Genomic DNA, 18,798 nt, shown 5'->3' on the forward strand with positions numbered 1-18,798 from the left:
ATTCTGATCCCCACAAGTGGAGACTGCCAGGGTTGCTCCACAGATATTAGCAACAATAAAACACAAATTTTCAAGTATGCTATTTTTTATTTTCCGTTGTTCTGAGATTTGAAATGTTATGCATTAGTTGTTTTTTCTTATAATTTGACATTGGTGCCCTATATTTATATTGCATATCATTTTTTTCTTCATGATTGCATTTTTCAGAGGTGTTCTTCCACATGCAAAAATTTTGGCCTTAATATACAATAGGAATTATACTTGGTAACACTTATTCACACTTAAGGAACATTCTATCTTCATGGATATTCATGTAGTATGTTCCTCTTTGTGACACTTTGGGAAAAATGCTCATGTAAACACTGTAGAGAACATTGTTTTTTGAAAATTCATTTTAAAGTGCTTCAATGGAAGACACTTAACAACCAATGCCCCATTTCCTTTAAAGTCTCCCTTACAACTATGGAATTTCAATATTTAAAAGTGGGTAAGCTTTATAACTCTTCTAAGAATTCTGAAGAGCTAACTGGCTTGAAATTTGTAACAGCCATCCTTCTGAGAAGCCAAGGTAAAATATAGCTATAAGAACAAAGGTAAACCATTTTTTAAAATTTCATTCATGGATAAAATTCAGGCATTTTGAGAATATGTTGGAGAACCAAAATACTAAGGAATTGATGTATGACTCCTTTTAAGGTTACAGATTCTCTCCCACAAAGTGTGAGGGAAAATAGCAGAGGCTCTCTCTACTGGTTCCTGATTGCCTCCTAAGTACACACACACACACACACACACACACACACATACACACACAAACACATGCACACACACACACACAAAGATACACATATACACACATGCTACCACATTTTAAATGAAACTTACTCTACTTTAGATTCTAGCCAAACTGTCTATTGATACAGGCCTCATAACAATACCTTACATTCCACCCACTTTTTTCAAGTTTTTCCACAATGCCTTTCCATCTCATCTCACAGATTTTTGGAACCTTTTCAATGTCCATCTCAATTGTGACATCCTACGTGACTCTTTATACCAGTTTCTTGCACTCCATCCCAATAATTACTTTGTATTTACTTTATGTATTTTTGTGAGGCCAAGCAAAGTAGGATCTTTTCTGATGTTTTTGTTTAAGCCAAGAAGTAAAATGTCTCTGAATAATGTGATTAAGGAGGGTCTTTATCACCCATTGATGGGTCTGTCCATTGAGGGAAACTTGATTAGGGAAGTTCTTTGGTAGGAGGGTCCAAAGTACCTTTTGCTTTTTCTATTGAGGCACTGAGTCAGAGGATCATGCCCTTGGGCTCTGAAAAGTGAATAAATACTCTGTGGGTGAGGTTTTACTTGGAGACTTAGTTTTTGAAAAAGGTTTGTGTGCATGATGAGAAACTCTAGGAAGCCACTAAGCAGCCCCTCAACTTTGAAAATCCATATAATTATGTTTAGACAATTGAATATGTCTGTTTATTTGTGATATTGATTATGGTCAGAGAAAACCATATCTGTTGCTCTTTGATTTCTCTTTATTTTCTCTGAAGTTCAGGGTGCTGACTCCCCTGAAAAAGATGAATGTTATATATGCTTGTTTAAAGGAATGATATATGTGCTTGGTTAAAGTAATTGTTAACCCCTCAAAAGTTGCCTTTCCTTTTAGAAAAGCAGATAAAAGAACCTGTGGTAGCAAGCCCCCTGTGTATGTCAGGGTACTTACTAATATATTATGGTGACAAAAATGGGATCTGCATAAATTAAAAGGAAAGTATGGGGACTGGGATAGTTGCCTGTTGCTTCCCAGTTATGGTGGCTATGATTCTGTGGAGCACTGGGAGGTGGGAGGTGACCACAGCCAAGCCTCCAGTGGATAAGCCCAGTTCCCAACTGTGCTAGAGGACTGAAGGCTTTGACAGTGTATTTTATTCAGAAACCAGACCAGAGTGATGAAAACAGGGAACTGAAAACAGGAAAACAGGGAACCCAAGCAGAAAACTGTCTTCTTACTGACCCAATAGAAGTGTCGAATGGCCTGTGTGCTGACCTTGGTGAGGTGAGAGAAGCAGGAGCACAAAGAACCAGCTGGGAACTGGGAGCAGCTGGCTCCTGCTATAGAAGTAGGACCCAGGAGCTTGGAGTTTAGCCCTGGGGCAAGATTGGGACTGTGCAACAAGGTACTGAGTGTGCTTTTTTGCAGTGTTCTCCTGGGACAGTTTGGGACTCATGGGGTGGAGTTGCCTATGGTGAGTGGGGGGAAAGTGCCATGTACCACCATGGACCCTACTCTGATGGCATTATTGCCCAGCCACACCTCAGGACATAGAACTGGGGACTGAAGCATTGTTAAGATGGATTTGGCTCATTACAGCAAGCACCTGAGAGTGAAGGATGGAGAGGACACACCGCCAAGAAGACTTTGCTTGAACATTTCTGTTTGGGATTGAGGAAGGAAGATCTGCTCGCTCTCTCCTCAGAGAAGGATGTTATGTTATGCATATACCTTTGAGTTTGTTTAAAGCCATTTGACCACCCTGGTAGTAAGTTGCTATGCTATGTATTCCACAAATGTTAATTATGTTGTATTTCCTTAAGAAATGTTAATGCCTTTTTGTTCATGGTATCCGTGGAAAAAATAAACAGATTTCAAATGTGAAAATAAAAGATCAATAATTTATTTTGTAATCATGGAAAAGAAGTGGAGAAAAGAATTCTTATCAGTATAATATATAGAAAGGTACTAAAACAAAACCTTAGATTGTAAGGCCAAGGATCCTGGAAGGGTGGAATGTGAGATCAAGCAAAGTAGGATCTTTTTGTTGTTTTTGTTTATACCAAGAAATATAATGCCTCTGAGTAATGTGATTAAGGAGGATCTTTCCCACCCATTGTTGGCCTGCCCATTGAGGGAAGTTTGATTACAGGAGTTCATTTTGCAGGAGGGTCCCAACTACCTTTGATTTTTATATTGAGGCACTGGATCAGAAGGTCATACCTACTACCTCTGAAAAGTGTATAAATACTCTGAGGGTGAGGTTTTACTTTGGGGCTTACAGACTGGAAGTGTTTGTTTGGCCAGATGAGGACTCTGGGAATACACCAAGGATCCCTCAGCTTTGAAAGTCAAGATGCTCATGCTTCCTTCTCTGGTAACTATGGTCAGACAGTTGGACCTCTCTGTTGAATTGTGATGTATGTATTGATTATGGACAGAAAAGGAAGCCATGTCTGTTGATCTTTGACTTCTCTTTATTTTCTCTGAAGTTCAGGGCACTGACTTTTCCCCCTGAACTAAATGAATGATAGATGTGCTTGATTAAAATGAGTTAACCATTCCTTTTATGAATGCAGGCCTAAGAACCTGTTTTAACAGTCCCCCTTGTGTATGTTGGGGTGCTTATTGCTACAGATTAATATTAATTTATGTAGTGATGCCTAAAATTATAATTCACTAGCCCCTACTAATGTACTTATATAGTTGTCATCAGTATGTATGATGGACTAAAGAAAACAGATATCTAATATGAAATCATAGAAGCAATTACCATAACATAGAAACTCCCATAAGCCTGGGCACACTTTCCCTCATCTGCACAATGTTGGTGTGAAGAGCAAGTGAGCATATGGAATGGAATGTATACATAAGAAATCACATGACCCAGACAGCTCAAATTTTTATTCACTGCAGACAATCAAGGTCCATTCCCTTCTTCTTGGGCTACATGTTGCTGTCCCTGGACAACATGGGCCCATTCTTCCAAACAACTCAATTTCCAGTGGCTAGAGTATGCTTTCTTCTTGAATTAGATAGCTGATGTTGCTCAGAGCTATCTCCTGTGTCACTACTACCACCATTCCAAGATATCATTGCTTGTACAGAGTAATTAAAAAGAAGAGAGAAATTCCCTCTACTCCTTGCCCAAATATATGAGGAAGGATTCTGTCTGGCTGCTATGTTGAGTGTTTCTTCCTTCCCAGACTTTCCTCTTTGTCAAAGTATTACTATTTAAAGCTGTCTATTGTCTTAAATGATTCCTTAGAAAACATCTCGTACATTGTGAAGGAGTCACCAAGGATATGACTGGACCTTAAGTCAGCCAATGGCTAATTACCTTCCAATTATATCAATTTTGACTGAAGAATTTATTCAGAACTTGTAAAGCAGGATATATTTTATACAGATAGGAAAAAATAAACAGATTTCAAATGTAAAAATAAAAGATCAATAATTTATTTTGTAATCATGGAAAAGAAGTGGAGAAAAAAATTCCTATCAGTATAATATATAGAATGGTACTAAAAAAAGTAGTAATTAAAAAAAATGTTACTGGCTTTAAAAAGAGAGACCAATCAAAAGGAAGGAATAGGTTAAGAACATCTAGAGACAAGTAAACATAATAGCATAGAGTTCACCAAAGACCTGGTTATTGGAATTTTGGGGGAAAGGGAGTAGAAGACTGAGAATTTGTCAAAAAAGCTTTTGGGAAAATTGAGGAGCAAGCTGACAGAAAAGACTTAGACCAACACCTGAGAGAAATGATCATTAATAATCAGTTATGTCAGGGACATCTAGAGTTATCCCCTTTCCTAAAGGCCCCATTTCAAGGCTCTAAAGGACTGGACTGATGATAATAGATAGTATTATCATTATCCTCATTCTAAATATTGTTACCCTACCCAACCTTTAAAACAATTTAATCTCATTGTGTTCTATGGGTATCATCATTAAGATAGGCTTACTTCTCAACATAATATTAAATCTCGCATTAATTGTTGACCAACCAGAGTGGGTTGCCACCCTCAGAAATACCAACTCCTTCCAGGGAATATAAGGTGTGAACTATCTTTTATGAGTGGTCTTTGGTCCAATAGAGATTACCAAATGTCATTTCTTTTATTAATCATACGCTAATATGATTAATAAAATGATTTGTTACCCAGAAACTATGTCTCTCCAAGTTGTTAAAAGTCACACACCTTAAAATATTTATCACAATAATCACTAAATAGATATATTATGAATACAAAAAGAGTTGCAACAGAAAACAATTAAGAGAAAAGGGAAGAATTCCCTTTTAGATATATGATTAGAAGAATAACTCATGATGAAATAATGAGTGTTATATAAAATAAACAACTTTGATGATACAAATTATTTTTTTGTAAGAAGCAAGTTTTTATGATAAAGAACCTATCAGCTTAGATAGATAGTCAATATTCATTTATTAATAATCTACTAAGTGCTAAGTATTTAGGATACAAAAAAAAGGAAGAAAGAAAAGTAAAGGGGTAAGAAAATTCTTGAACTTTTAGTACCATAGAGTTCTGTATCTAGAGTTCAAATATAGTCTCATATTCTTACTTGCTATCTGCCTCAGGTTCCTCATCTATAAGACAGGTATAGCCAAAGTACTTACCTCTAAGGATTGTTGTGTGGGTAAAATGAAATATTTGTAAAGAACTTTGCACATTATAATGTACTTTATAAATGTTTTGGTGACATCTTGTATGAGGATTGGATTTAAATTTATAAAAATAAAATTTTTAAAAGAAAGAACCCATGTCCTTTCAACAATAATATAAAAGTACTAAATCACAAATGATTAGGGAAAGGTAGAATTAAAGAAACTTTTTTTTCTACCTCAAATGTCTGCCAAAAATGCTGAAATACTGACTTGAGGAATGGTGGAGAGACTATGGGAAAGTAGGTACATTACACCATGGTTGTGGATCTCTTTATTGGTTAAGGCATTCTAGAAATCAACTTACAAATTTATTCAAAATATTACTTACTGTTGCAAAACTTTTTCCTCCAAAGAGATCGATGGAAGTAAAAAAGAGGCCCTTATATGCAAAAACGTTTAAGAGGTTTTTTTTTCATTCTTGTTACACATTTTAAACTAAGGGTCTCTTATATTGGAGAATGGCTAAACAATATATGATACGTGAAGTTAATGAAATATTATTTGGCCACAATTAAAAAAAAAAATCAGAGGAAATTGGGAAGATCGATCTGAAAGGACAGAGTCAAATGAACATAAGTAGAAAAAAAGTTATATTATGAAATAAAAACAAATACAATGATGAGCAATGAGAACCAGAAGACTAAGATGAAATATGCTATTCAATTCACTTTCTGCTTAAAAAGCTTATGAATCGAGTGGAGTCAAGATAGTGGAATGGCAGCAACTACTCATCTAAGCTCTAAGAAAAATTTCTTCAAATACCTCTAATAAGAGAATCTGACCAAATTTTAGAGTAGCAGAATCCAATGGGAGACAGAGTGTGGCAGATTTCAAACCCAGGACAGATGGGAAGGTCAATGGGAAGGACCTATTGCAGGGTGCTGAAGGAGAGCAGAGTTCACAGCACACAAACTATACCAATGCAGACCCTGCTATAGCAAAGCCAAGCAAGAAGCCTTGGCGATATGAAGCAGCAGTAGTGCTGCAGAATATCAGCCCAGGGTAGGAGCTCAGTGGAACTTAGGGAGAGACAATTGCAGAAACCCAGGTAACTGCAGCAGCCTCTCCTGAGACTATCAGCTCACAGATTAAATGTCTGTAAGTCACTTACTTGAACTTCCATGAGCCAAGATGACAGAGTGATTGGTAAATGCTCTACCCCTCCCTTTGTTGACCTTGAAAAACTCAGAGAACCTTTTCCCAGGAAAAATCCTGGAAAACTGGGATCAGCAGAAAGGGTAAACATTCTCTTAGCCTGTAAGGCTAGGAAATCACAAAGGGGGATTGCTCATGCTGTGCCTGAAGAAGGCCAGTGCAGGACTGGAGCTGTCCTAGACAGCCCCATTTCAGTGAATCTCGTGGAGATCCAGAGGCCCAGGGCAGTGGAGTCCAAAATCTTCAACACCAGGACCCCAGGCATGCATCAGCACAAACAGGGGAATAGGGAAGACAACAGTACAAATGAGGTTCACCAAACACTGAACCTGGCTGAGTTCAGGGGAGATCTCCTGTGGCCAGACAAACCCTCCCCCACACTTAATAAAGCTAGATCCAGGGTAATTCCAGTGAAACTCAGAAAGACTTCACCAGCCCTCTGTTTTAGCACATAAGCCAGCTCAATACCAGGTAAGCTACAGCATTCTAGCTTCCAGCTGAAAGAATCTGAGGGCACAATACAAAAGCATCAAGCTCTAAGAACAAGAAGAGCCTCCCATGTCCCAGAACAAGAGATCTACTTTAAAAGCCAGTAAAAGGGCAATCATCATGACCTAGAAGCAAACCAGAAAAAGATAAGACCATAGAATCTTTCTATGGGGACAAGGACCACACCAAAATTACCAAAGGGGTCAGCATTGAGACTACTCCCATCTGAAACTTAAGAAGAGAATAAAAACTGGTCACAAGTCCAATGAGCATTCTTGAAAGAGCTTAAGAAGGATTTTAAAAGCCATATAATGTAAGCAGAAGAAAAATTGGAAAATGATTTTAAAAATATGAAAAAAGAAATCACAGAAGAATTTAAAAGGAAAATTGAACTAATGGAAAAGGACACATGAAACCTAACTAGTAAAACTGGAGAAATGGAAAAGGATGTACAAAAACTAACTGGAGAAAATAACTTCTTAAAAGGAACAATTGGACAGATGGAAAAGGAGACACAAAAGTTAACTGAAGAAAACATTTTGATAAAAATTAGAATCAGACAAGTAGAAACTAATGACTCTATGAGACATCAAGAATCAGTCAAACAGAATGTGAAGAATGAAAAGATTGAAGAAAATGTAAAATATCTAATTAGAAATGCAACTGAGCTGGAAAATAGATCGAGGAGAGAATATCTAACAATTATGGGTCTACCAGAAAGTCATGAGAAAAAAAAAAAAAAAAGCCTGGCAAATATCTTCCAAGAAATCAGCAAGAAAAACTGGCAAGAAGCGCTAGATTCAGAGGGCAAAACAGTCATCAAAAAAATCCACCATTAACCTCCTGAAAGGGATCCCAAAGTGAAAATACCAAAGAATATCGGTATCTAATTCCAGAACTATCAAGTTAAAGAAAAAATATTGCCAACATTCAGAAAGAAACAATTCAAATATTGAGGAACTCTAGGCAGGATCACAAAGGACTTAGCAGCATCTATATTAAAAGATCAGAGAGATTGGAATATGATATTCCATAAGGTAAGTGAGCTGGGACTACAATCATGGATCAATTATTCAGCAAAGTTGAGCATAATATTTCAGGCAAGGAAATGAACATTGACTGAAATAAGAGATTTCCAGAAAATCATGATGAAAAGGCCAGAGCTCAATAGAAAGTTTGATCTTCAAACACAAGACTCAAGAGAGGCATAAAAAGGTAAACAGGGAAAGAAAAAACTTGTTATTCCATATGGGCAAACTGCTTATTTCCTTATAAGGGAACATGATACTTGTTAATCTTGAGAACTGTATATTTATTATGATTTATGAAAGGAATATATATAGGTAGAAGGAGTGGGTATATAATGTAAATAATATGATGATACAAATGTGATTTAAGGGTGCAAAGGGATTGTAAAAGGAGATATGAAAAGGAGGAGATAGAAAATGGTAAAATACATCAATGGAAGAGGCGCAAAATTGCATTATAGTAGAGGGAAAAAGGGAAGGAAGGTGAGTATTACTTGAGATTTACTCTCATCTGATATCTTTCATGCAGGTAACAATAAATTCAGATAAGTATAGAACTCTAACTAGCTCTATAGATATTAGGAGGGGAAATGGGAAAGAAAAGTGAGGGGAGGTTAAAAAGGAGGGAAGAAGTAGTAAGGGAAAAGGAGAGTAAAAAAAAAAGGGGTTGAAAGAAGGAAGACTGAAGGAGGTGGTGGTCAAAAACTGAAACTATTATGGAGGGGAAAGGAGAAGGAAGAAGTAAAAGCATAAATGGGGGGAAAGAAGATAGAAGGAAAGACATAGATTGTCCCACCCTGATATGATGATAAAAAGTTATATATCATTTGATTTGGTTCAAGGAGGGAGCAATATTCCCATGTGACCTGCTTAAGTCAAATGGAAGCCTGAGTTACATGAGTTGTCACATGGAATAGGAAGGAGTGGAGAAGGAAGGGAGGAACAGGAAGAGGCAGAGCTCAGAGGAAGTTAGAGAGCAATCAAAGCTGGTAAAGGCAGCAACTAGGGTGAATGGGAGACCTAATTTGTGATTTGTTTAAGGTAGCTGGTTTATGGAAAGCCTAGCAGGGGAAAAACTTGGGACTGATGTTGTCTTTTACATTGTTGTTATGAATGGATTCCTTTGGTGCTGTGATGAATTCAGCTTTCTGGGGTTTGAACAAATGTTTAGGTCTGTCTTCCAAAAAATAAAAATAAAATGATTATGAACTTAAAATATAGGTGCTTGGTGAGTAACACAATATATTTTGTTGGACAATGCATATTTATTATGAGTGTTTCAATTGTTTGTTTAACATAGGTAGTATGTGAGATCAGACGTAAATAAACACAAAAAGTCATAAAATACACTTTTTTTTTTTTAATCAAGGCTGTCTTATTGAAACCCTGTCTATTCCCTTTATTAAAAACTCAGGTGGAAATTTGCTGTTTTGTTTTTTTTTTTTTTTGGTTGATTTGCCTAATGAGATGTTACAGTCCTGTAAAAAATGCCCCATGCTGCTCTTTGGCCTAGTTATTTTTTTCTGTAATTAATGCTTTAATCAACTGCCTATCAGTTAAGTTCCTCTTTAACTTATCATCACTTGTAAATAGCTGGTAATTGAAAGAGTGTATTTGTTAAGGTATTTTGCCCTTGGCCTTGGATAAAATATGCAAATATGAAACAATCAGCTATGCAAATTGAATCAACAACAAAATAGATCAAGCACTTACATTTAAGCAATACTGAATGACCACATGCCATGTCTTCAATAGGGACTTTAACCAATATTTATGTGTGTGTATGCCTGTGTGTGTGTGTGTGTTATGTAATACATGTTTATTTCTATGTGAGAATACACACACATTTCTTATATTGCAGTATGGGGAGAAGCACAAATTTTAGAATAAAAATGGTTTATGACTGTAAAGTTTAGTAGGGGATAAGAATCAGACATGGAAATTATGATATAAAAATGTCAAAAAAGTTCATTACAATTATTAAATGTTTTCTCCAATGGGTCTAATTAAGAATATTGCTATTGACTTGGTTAGTGTTAGGCAGGAAGGACTTCACAGAAGAGATGGCATTGCAATTGTCATTTCTCCAGTGAAGAAGCAATATGGTACATTTGGGGAAAATAATTAATTTTGGTTTCTGTATTGAGTATACAAATAATAGGGAAAATGAGATAAAAATGGAGGAATAGAGTGATGTCATATTTCAATATCCCTGAACATTAAGAAGAGAACTTTGTACATATTTGATATACAAATCAATAAAGATAGTATTTCAGTTAAAATAGTGGGACCATCAATACATCAATACCACCAAAGTGAAAATCATTCACATAATTAGATAACAGAAGAATTGATGGGGATCATGTGGAAAAACAAAAATATTAGGAAACTGGGTGGAAATGATTGTATTCATTTGATATCAGAAGGAACATAGAATAGGCATAGATGTGGGAGATGTTAAGAGAATGAAATCAGCAGAACAAGGTTAGTCCTTGGTATGAGTGGTGGGGAAAGAGGAAGAGTCAAAGACAACTCCAATATTAAATTTAAAAAGGGATAATATTAGAATGGGGGGGGGGGATACTAGAGATAAGAAATATAGATTAGATGAGAAAGACAAACTTCTTAAGAAATTATTGAGTTTGATTTCCTTATGGTACCTACTGATGGAGATGCTAGGAGTCGCTAGATGTGCATATTTGGCACTCAGAAGAATGAGTAGTATTGGAGATACAGAAGTTATTTACTGAGGGGTGGTATTTAAAGCTACGACAATAAACAAGGAAGGAAAGGGAAATAATGTAAAGGGAGAAGAGAGGAGGGCAGAGGACAGATTCTTGAACATCCACATTAAGTATTTGAAAAGAGAATGAAGAGACAGAAAAAGAAGTTAAAGAAATAGGACAGGAAATAATGATGTGTTATTTTGGAGTTTAAGGAAGAGAGGTTTTCCTGTGGAGAGAAGTATTCATTGTGTATCAAGCTACAGAAGAGTAAAGAAGAATGGATACTGAAAAAAAGCAGAGCTAAGAATAGCACAGGGCAATTGTAACTTTACTCCCAAGACAGCAAAAGTTAGTGGGCATAAGTTATTGGATTTAGCTATTAGGATATGGTGAACATTAAGATAAATTTTGATAGAATGATGGGGGTATGTTACTTAAGTGGGTTGTATATCATTAGTGAGAGGGCAGAATGCATAATGAGAAAAATACAGACATTTTAATGAAATGTGGCACTGAAGGGAGGTAATTGTGTGAAGATAGCTGTATTCAATGGACAATTCAAAAGAAGGATCTGGAAAGATTAGAACTCCTGAGTATGTTGTTGAATATTTGAAAGAGACAGTGAAAATGGAATGGTTGTTGTGTACAAATGAGAAGGAATTCCTGGAGGACAAGGACGGAAATACGATTGGGGGCGTAGACTATGAATGGACCATCAGCTAAGTGGAGGGAAGTCTCTTCCTTTGTAAAAAGTACAAGGGAAGGAATCAAATTAAGCTGAAAAATTGGGAGTTTTAATCAAATATTCTAAATTTTCCCGGTAAAGAAGAGGATAGGCCATCAAATATAATGAGTTCGCGTTTGGGAGGAGATATGATAACAAATGAAGGAAAAATAGAGATTGGCCTGGAAATATAGAGATTATGTTTTTTAAATCCCTCTAAAAAACTTCAAAGGTCATGAAAGGAGTGAAGAGTTGGCTAAATACGAGTAAAAGATTATGAGCTGAAAGGGTAGAAGATTGTGTCATGAGAGCAGACTTTATAATGGCATACTGGAAAATGTTTAACAACCAATTGAAGAAAGAAGGAAAAAAAGGAAAGAAAGAAGGAGCAAAAAAAGGAAGAATAGAGAAAAGGAAGGAAACAAAAAATATGGAGAGATAATGAAGGAAAGAAAGAAAAGAACAAAAAAAGAAGGAAGAAAATTGTAAGCAGGATCAACTTTTTTTAAAAAAATATGTTTTTTAAATTGCTGTCTTCTTTACATTCATCTCAGGTATTCCCATTATCCCTCTGCAACCCTCCCAGATTTTCATTCCATATAACAATTAGTAATTTTAAATAAATAAGAAAAAAAAACCCAGGAAAATATCACCACAGCTCATACTTAAATTTGAAAGTCTGAAAAAATATTCAATGTGTAACATCTGCAAAACTCCAAAATCCACCTAGTGTTCAGCTGGAGAATATACACACTTTTTAAAGTAATCCAAATTTTTCATATTTTTCCATCACATTCTCAAGTCCAGACAATCATCAAAACAATAAATTGAGTATTCATTTGTAGTGTGTACTGTTTTCCAAGGTGTTAAGTACTGACACTGAAAATATAACCATTGATTTTTGAAAGCCAGTTTCAACTGGTTCCAGTACATCCAGGATTTTGTATATAGTACAGGTTCATTGCATAATTTTGAGAAATAGTGATGAATAACAGGTAGCCATATTAGCATGTGGCTAAAGCACTATAGAAAATTCAATGACATACATCAAATATTAAATAATTATCTAATATGTGCAAGATATCATGGTAGAGCTAATGACAGAAACCCAACATTAATACAGTTCTTGTCTTTCATTCTACTGAGGGAAGAAAATGATTAGAATTGAGGAAAGCAAAGAAATGTGACTATATACTTACAGGTGCCATTAAGAGATATTGAAATCCCCAAGAAACTATATCCTAGAAAAATAGAGATGAGGATGATGGTATAGGTAATTGAATTATGATGTCTCTAAAAAGATTATTGATTGATTGAATGAATGATTCATTCAGTTTTAAGGTTTTCAAATTCCTTTTCTCACATTTCCTCTGAGTGACTAGTATTCAATATATCATTATCTCTACTTTAAATATAAAAGGAAGAAGACTCAGATTAATTCAACTTTTTTTCACAGGTATCAAAATGAGTGCTATTCACACAGCAGACATTAAGCAAAAGTTTGTGAATTATATTATGTCATCCTTAGAGTAGTGAACACTGAAGAAGCACTTAAGCATGGTGCAGTCAATGCAATTGATCTAACAGTGGACAGAATGTTGGGCCTGGAATCAGAAAAGGTTGTGTCCCATCCCCACCTCACCCACTGACAAGCTGTTTGATCTGGGGCAAATCACTTAACCTCGCATTACCTTATTTTTCTCAACTGCAAAATGAGGATAATAATAGCACTTACACAATCAGGATCAAATCAGATAACATTTGAAAAGAGTTCTTTGTACTGTTAGTGGCACAGAGAATGTATTATATAAATTCTTATTCCCTTTTGCCTTCAGGAAATACTTGTTGAACGTGGAACTAACAAAGCTTAAACTTACCAAAATTACAAATGGATACTGGAATGTAAAGAAATCTGAAATATATAAAATAAATAAAACTGAAAGCTGTATCATTTGTTAATAAAGTTTCATTTTTCAAAGGGCATAATAATACAATAATGATATGGTTATAATTTTCACACGGCAAAACTGTTTCAGCAACTTTACCACCCCAACCTCACTTTGTTGTAGGAATATTTTTAGATAGTCCCACATTAGGAGGAAGAGGTGAAACTGTTGAATTATTATAAATAATTCACACTGACAAAAGATGAATTGGTATCTGTTGATTTCTCTAGGTATGCAGAATCCTCTGTATTATAGTTTTCCCCACTTTAGAGCTTTATGGGATAAGGTTAATTTTACTTGACTTCCTATAAAAGATTCACTCACTTAATTTTTTTTAAGTACCTTCCATGTATCAAGTGCTGAAATGACCTATGAACTACATGATTTATTTTCCTTGACTATATCAAATTAGAACCCCTAATGACAGCCTATGGGCCTAGTTTAACTTTATTTGGACAATGATATCTTACCTACATACTATTGAATCAATTTGTATTAAGAGTAAGGGTCTTTCACAGATATATTTGCTAATATTTTTATTGGGGTTTGTGGCATTCTCATCAAGAACTTAAGTAATAATTTAGATATCAATATAAATTAGGGGGAATATTTTTGTTACATTTTTTCTATCAAAAGCATGATTTCAATTTCCATTTCTCATGTTGAAAATCATATTCTCATCATTAAAAATTATATTCTCAATTTTTATTGGGCTAGAAATAGAAAATGACACTGAAAATTGTTTTTACCAGACAATGATATATCTACAATAGCAAATACATAGATAGGATGTCCATGACAAATTTGGGAATTTTCTATAGCATATGGATGATGTAAAACTAGAAAAGAAATGTGATTTTTTTTTTTTAATTTGCTTTAAGTACAGAGTATTTTCTTTAGATCTTTCAATACACCTATATGCAAAACAAACAAGTTTTGTTTCTAGTTGACATTAAAAGCACACTTTTATCTATTGTGTTTTTTCTGCTTGGATAAAACAGTTACCTAATATAATAAAAGAAATTTTTCAATCTCAGTCTTACTGAATTTCATTGGGAATATAACAGAGATTGTCAAAAAATGAAAGTAAGAAAAATAGCACACAGCAGATTGCAGGGTAAGTGGTGAGAAAAAAATGTTCATGGATGAGAGAAAATATTTTAAAGCACTTTTGTTTAAAAAATTATCAGTACTTGGCTTTTTATCAAATTACATGATGCATTAAATACTTAAGGGTTACAAATATAAAAATTAGACATAAGTTCCATTCACCATGCACAAACAATTCCCCTTAGACTTCTTCATGAAATGAATAGTAGCTATGCCAAAGTGCCAAGCTTACCAACACAATTGGTTCCTTAGCTCTATCCTGCAATGTGAATATATGAAGAAAGCTCAATTTGATAAAAATAATAAATAGTAGGTGGACTTAATCACAAAAAAAGTAAGAAAAGAAGTGATGCTCTGATGAATACTGATGGGAGATTTGGGTCATTCTAAGTACTTATTGTCATAACATTCAATGTGAAACTCAGATTATAGAGATAATAATTAAAATTTTCAAAATGAATAGATAAAGGACGTCTGGCAAGATGACTGAATGACATATCTTAGGTCTCTTTTATCATATCAAAATAAGAAAAAAATGAGTCAAATTATTTAAAAGAACATCCAAAAAAAAAAGGGATTATATATATTTTTTCAAAGAAAACCAAACAGAAAAGGCAGTAGAAACATTAAAGAAATGAAAGTACAAAAAAAGACACCAACGCAATACATAAATACTGTGGAGTAGGAGATGAAATATCTAGCAGAAAAGAATAGTAGTCAAACTTGAAAGACAACAGCTAAACTGCTGAATGATAGAAACACATAAAATGGCTATTTTAGTAACTATATGCAAAAATCGGTGGTGGACACTACTAATAAATTATAAAAACAATTAGTATGGAATTTAGTGCTGTTAAAATATTTGAATACAATCATATTTTTTTAATGTAAATGCTGGAAAAATCTTAGTAAATCGAACAAAAGTTGAATAGACAGAATTTCCTAGAGGGGAAATGATTTGAGATGAGAAGTGGGAAAAATTGAAAAAAAAAATGTTATATATATATACATATATACACACACATAAACACATACACTATATATACTAGTATACCATATATGTGGTATACTATATATACTACATACACACACTATAATGGCAATCAAAATAGAATCTTTTGCTGTTACTGTTTTAGTGTAATCAGTTGTTTCTGATTGAATCTTGCCTTTATCGACCAAGAGTCTTTACAAGGAGTAAAGTACAGAAACAAGAGTTTCTTTAAGAAATAGTACATGTATTTGTATTGTTAATTACTTTAATGATTAAAGATCTTCCCCACCCATTAATGGGCCTGCTCATTAAGGGGAGTTTGATTAGGGAAGGTTTGTGGGAAGTTTCAAGCCTTTTGTAAATGAGGCACTGGTTCTCAAGGGTTATGATGCCCTTTGACTCTAATAATGGTATAAATACTCTGAGTTGAGGTTTTACTTTGGGGCAAGATGGTTTGAGTGCCAGATGAAGACTCTTGAAAGCCCTTAAGTAGCTCCCTGGCTTTCAGAATCCAGATATTATGCTTCCCTCTCTGGTAATTACGGTCAGACAGTTGGAACTGTCTGTTGAATTCAGGCAGAGAGAGCCATGTCTATTGACTCAATTTCTCTGTATTTTCTTTGAATTTCAGGGCAACGACCCCCTGAACTAGGTGAATGATATATGTGCTTGGATTGAAGTATTGATACATGAGTTTGACTAAAGTGATTAACTCTTTGAAAGTTACTTTCTTTTTATGAATGCAGATCTAAGAACCTGTGATAGCAGGCCCCCCTGTGTATGTTGTGGTGTTTACTCACACACACACACACACACACGTCAAGAGAGACAGAGACAGAGACAAAGAAAATTAGGAAACTGCAGAAGTCATTCATAGAAATAATGAAAGAGATGGAAAGATAGGAATGATAGGAACAAAAGTACTTATATGATTATATATCTAAATCTGAAACATACGTCTCCCATGCAACTACATATTTCCATCTGGAAGGATAATGTCACAGTATAGCAAATCACAGGCTGCCCTGATCTTCCATGCTACAAGTAAATTCTAAACTGAGTTGTGCTGACTTATATGGTAAACACAGTGTCAGTGACCCAGGAGACCACTATAAAAGTAATATAAAGGATTGTAAAATCTTAGAGCTTATAGGGACTTTTTTTCCTTTAATCATTTTCAGTCATATATGGCTCTTTGTGACCCCTCTTGGGGTTTTTTGGACAAAGATGTTGGAATGGTTTGCCATTTCCATCTCCAAGGAAATAGCCCAAGGCGTTTAGGAGTCATCTAATCACATGTATCACCCATTGTAGGCATCTTTTCTGTATAATTCCTCCTGGGTTGACATTAAGCATCTGCTTGATTAGCTCTAGAACAATATGCTTGCTGCCTCAATATTTATTACTTGGAAAATCAGTTGTTTCCTTTAGCCTTAGTGGATTAGCATATTAGCAACAGTTATTTCAGTGGCTTGGCTAATTGTGGCATTAGAAGTCTTCATAGGTTCTAGAAACATTTCAGTTAAGTTTCAAAGTAGAGACAACACAAAATGATCCTGAATAATTGAGGAATTATCATGAAAACAAAAGAAAACCAAATTCTTGTCTATACTCCCATGAATGATCAGTAGCTGTGGGCACTAAAAAAAATGTAAAAGATAAGAGGTCACTAAGAAAGGTAAGGGTATTATTAATCGTTTTTTTCAGTCTCTTGACTTTCTTTTACTCTTTTCTCTCATGGAGTCATAAACTTCGGTTAGGTTCATTTTAATTTTCAAGAATTATGTCTCTGGGGTAAAGTTTTGTACCTCTTCTGTTAAGTAGGCTGTTAAATTGCTTTCCATTTCTTTGCATCTAAATTCTCATTTTTTGCTATTTTCCTTCTATTTTCTGTGTCATTAATGATGTGATTTTGAACTAAAAAACACCCTCTGTTTCTTCTAGGAATTATAATTGATCTTATATAAAAGCTGTATTTTTCTTTTAGGCTTTGCTTGTAGGTTTTTTGAGTAATTTGCTTTTTCATTTTTGTCTATGAAATATCTGGCATTTTAACAGGTTTTTATTTTTTTCTTTTTTTTTCATTTTTCATTTTCAATTTTCATTCATTTTTTCCAGCCTTGCTTCCTGGATTGGATCATTGTGACACAATTTAAGGACAGACTCTGCATACTACTGATAAGCTGTTTCTAGTCTATTCATTTTTCTTATCTGGGGTCCTGCTACTATGTACTTTAACTACAGATTGTTGTGTTCTTCATGTACCATAGAGTTGATTTGAAGTGGGAAATGGTAAACATCCAATGGGTCTATGTCCTTATATCAAAAGAAGAGTGTGTTATTTCTGCCTTCCTGGCTTTCCAGGCTCCAGAACTCAGTTACCATAGGTAAAATCTCCCATTAGTAGGTGTTCCAGCAAATAATACTGGTGCCCTTACTCCTGTTAATGATATGGATGGTTCAACAGGTTCAAAGCAACCATCTTATGATATCTGGGCAGTGGACTGAGTCCCCAATCAGGAGATGTTGCTTTCCTAGTAATGTTCTTGGCCCAGAACTCATTCCATGTTCTGCCTTGTAAGAGCTGGAACTGATGGCTCAGGCATGTTCTGGGTCTGGGATTGAGTTTAAGATTTACTCTGGGTAATACTGCATTGCTGGCTTCACTAGAAGCTCTGAGAGCTGAATCTCTAATTCTGGTTTTTCTGGGGGATTCTATTCCTTGAACTTGGAACTTTGACTAAAATAAATAACTGTCTCATTACTGGTTAAATCAAAGTGCTGGGAAGTGAGTCCATGATTTTGGCCCAACATTGGTCCATAGTTCTTTTCCTAATCACTCATGTCATCTTCAGCTGGAAAGATGGCCTGTTGCAGTTTCTTCTTTGATTTCCCAGTTACTACTGAGTCTTTCCTTCTTAAATCATTAGTGGAGTAGCTGTAAGGGGACATCTACTATGTTACTCCCTCCTACTCAGCTATCTTGCCTTATTATCAAACAATAAACAATCAAAAAATAGTAACATCTCTTTCTCTTGCCTTCATTGCTTTAACGCATTAATTTTCTTCCTATATTGTTTGTATCTCTAGTCAATTTTCTTATTGCAAAATGTATTATCTGGATATATGCTGTTTATTCATAGGAGCATTACTCT

At 35.0% G+C, this 18,798-nt stretch overlaps 1 long non-coding RNA gene across 1 annotated transcript in view; it reads left to right on the forward strand.

Moving 5' to 3' along the window:
- LOC140509488 (uncharacterized) overlaps positions 1 to 17,822 on the forward strand; it is a 130,544-nt gene extending 112,722 nt beyond the window's left edge. Inside the window, exon 3 of the long non-coding RNA XR_011968783.1 lies at positions 17,762 to 17,822. This is a non-coding gene — a long non-coding RNA (uncharacterized lncRNA). The remainder of the gene's footprint in view (positions 1 to 17,761) is intronic.
- Positions 17,823 to 18,798: the final 976 nt, after the last annotated feature.

Source organism: Notamacropus eugenii, chromosome 6 (genome assembly GCF_028372415.1).
Source record: "Notamacropus eugenii isolate mMacEug1 chromosome 6, mMacEug1.pri_v2, whole genome shotgun sequence".
Taxonomy (NCBI): Eukaryota; Metazoa; Chordata; class Mammalia; order Diprotodontia; family Macropodidae; genus Notamacropus; species Notamacropus eugenii.